This window comes from Saccopteryx bilineata, chromosome 6 (genome assembly GCF_036850765.1).
Source record: "Saccopteryx bilineata isolate mSacBil1 chromosome 6, mSacBil1_pri_phased_curated, whole genome shotgun sequence".
Lineage (NCBI taxonomy): Eukaryota > Metazoa > Chordata > Mammalia > Chiroptera > Emballonuridae > Saccopteryx > Saccopteryx bilineata.
The window spans coordinates 59,575,061-59,577,994 of record NC_089495.1 but is presented as its reverse complement, the minus strand read 5'-3'; the positions used below and the strand labels follow the sequence as shown (position 1 = coordinate 59,577,994).

Here is a 2,934-nt window from a genome sequence, read left to right as displayed (position 1 = left end):
CTTTCAATCCCATTAAAATAAGATATGACCACGTGACTGACCTCTATTCAATGTACTGAGAGTGGAAATGATGTGTACTACCTCCTTACCTGGCCAGACACATTTCCTATGTGTGATGCTCCATGCTCTTTCTCTATTGCGAGTGAGAAGAGCAGAATCACAAGACAGAGGAGCTGAGACACAGAATAATCACATGGATAGGTGTTTATTAAGAATCACTATTTAGCCTGACCTGTGGTGGCACAGTGGATAAAGCGTCGACCTGGAAATGCTGAGGTCGCCGGTTCAAAACCCAGGGCTTGCCTGGTCAAGGCACATATGGGAGTTGATGCTTCCAGCTCCTCCCCACCTTCTCTCTCTGTCTCTCTCTCTCCTCTCTCTCCCTCTCTCTCCTCTCTAAAATGAATAAATTTAAAAAAATTAAAAAAAAAAAAAAAAAAAAAAGAATCACTATTTAGGCCCTGGCCGGTTGGCTCAGTGGTAGAGCGTCAGCCTAGAGTGCAGAAGTTCCGGGTTCGATTCCCGGCCAGGGCACACAGGAGAAGCGCCCAGCTGCTTTTCCACCCCTCCCCCTCTCCTTTCTCTCTGTCTCTCTCTTCCCCTCCGGCAGCGAGGCTCCATTGGAGCAAGGATGGCCCAGGTGCTGGGGATGGCTCCTTGGCCTCTGCCCCAGGTGCTAGAGTGGCTCTGGTCTCGGCAGAGCAATGCCCCGGAGGGGCAGAGCATCACCCCCTGGTGGGCAGAGTGTCGCCCCCTGGTGGGCGTGCTGGGTGGATCCCGGTCGGGTGCATGCGGGAGTCTGTCTGACTGTCTCTCCTCATTTCCAGCTTCAGAAAATTACAAAAAATAAAATAAAAATAAAGAATCACTATTTAGAAGTTTATGTGAGCAGTAAATAATTTGCTGGGGTTTGTTTTTTTTTTTTGTTTTTTTTTTTTTTGCATTTTTCTGAAGCTGGAAACAGGGAGAGACAGTCAGACAGACTCCCGCATGCACCCGACCGGGATCCACCCAGCACGCCCACCAGGGGGCGACGCTCTGCCCATCCTGGGTGTCGCCATGTTGCGACCAGAGCCACTCTAGCGCCTGAGGCAGAGGCCACAGAGCCATCCCCAGTGCCTGGGCCATCTTTGTTCCAATGGAGCCTTGGCTGCGGGAGGGGAAGAGAGAGACAGAGAGGAAGGCGTGGCAGAGGGGTGGAGAAGCAAATGGGCGCTTCTCCTGTGTGCCCGGGACAGGAATCGAACCCGGGTCCTCCGCACGCTAGGCCGATGCTCTACTGCTGAGCCAACCGGCCAGGGCCAATTTGCTGGTTTTTTTAAAAAAAAGATTAAAAGAAGTTTCACATCAAATATGACTGACTAATCTTGCAGACCTGTCTCCTTACAGATAAAAACTATAAACTTCTAGGTCCTGGCCAGCTGGTTCAGTGTTTGAGCATCTACTCTGACATATGGAAGTCCCAGGTTCAATTCTCAACCAGAGCACACAGGAGAAGGACCCATCTGCTTCTCCACTCTTCCCCTCTCCTTTCTCCATATCTCTCTCTTCCCCACTCGCAATCAAGGCTCCACTGGAGAAAAGTTGGTCCAGGCACTGAGACCATGGCTCCATAGCCTCCACCTCAGGTGCTAGAATGGCTCCAGTTGCAATGGAGCAATGCCCCAGATTGGCAGAACACTGCCCCCTGGTGGGCTAGCTGGGTGGATCCTGGTAGGGCGCATGCAAGAGTCTGACTCTCTACCTCCCTGCTTCTCACTTCAGAAAAATAAACACACACACACACACACACACACACACAAAGAAAAATTACAACTTCTGACAAAATATGATAAATAATTATTTAAAGACCCTGGGCTGTGAAAAAAAACAGGCAGAATATGTTAGGGAGTCAACTATCAAAGAAGCATACATAATGAGAAAACATGAACTAAGTTGACATATTATTGTAGTTGACACTGCACAGTAGCTACAATTCCCAGATAATTCTCATCTTTCTAGCCTAAATAAACAGAGGACAGAATTCTGGAAAGTGGTATACAGGAATCTTGGAATAAAGGAAGACAGAAATGGAGAGTCACAAACACTGGGTAAAAATCTCTGCCTGACCCTTGAACTATGCAGTCAATGACAAATCAAAAACAGCGTAGATATGGACAAAAAACCTGAGCTGAAATATTAACAAAAGATCGATTCAACTATCCAAATTGCTTACTAACAAATGAACACTTTTGGATGACTATAACAGAATTAAGAGCCTCCATCATGAAAAACAGATAGGGAAATCTGACCTATCTCAAGAGAAAAGTAGCACAATTATGTTTAAAAAAAAACAGTTGAATATAAATCATTAAGTTAATGCTATCCACTGACAGAAAAAAACTCAGTAAATTATTTATTTATTTATTTATTTATTTTTAATAATTTTATTTTTTTAATGGGGTGACATCAATAAATCAGGATACATATATTCAAAGATAACAAGTCCAGGTTATCTTGTCGTTCAATTATGTTGCATACCCACCACCCAAAGTCAGATTGTCCTCTGTCACCTTCTATCTTGTTTTCTTTGTGCCCCTCCCCACCCCCTATCCCTCTCCCATTCCCCCCTCCCCCCCGTAACCACCACACTCTTATCAATGTCTCTTAGTTTCACTTTTATGTCCCACCTACGTATGGAATAATGCAGTTCCTGTTTTTTTCTGATTTACTTATTTCGCTTCGTATCATGTTATCAAGATCCCACCATTTTGCTGTAAATGTTCCAATGTCATCATTTCTTATGGCTGAGTAGTATTCCATAGTGTATATGTGCCACATCTTCTTTATCCAGTCATCTATTGATGGGCTTTTTGGTTGTTTCCATGTCCTGGCCACTGTGAACAATGCTGCAATAAACATGGGGCTGCATGTGTCTTTACGTATCAATGTTTC

General features: G+C 45.1%; 1 non-coding gene across 1 annotated transcript; it reads left to right on the top strand.

The window, feature by feature from the left end:
- The first annotated feature begins 458 nt into the window (after positions 1-458).
- TRNAS-AGA (transfer RNA serine (anticodon AGA)) lies at positions 459-534 on the top strand. The gene has a single exon. It is a non-coding gene; the product is annotated as a tRNA-Ser (tRNA).
- The last annotated feature ends 2,400 nt before the right edge of the window (positions 535-2,934 follow it).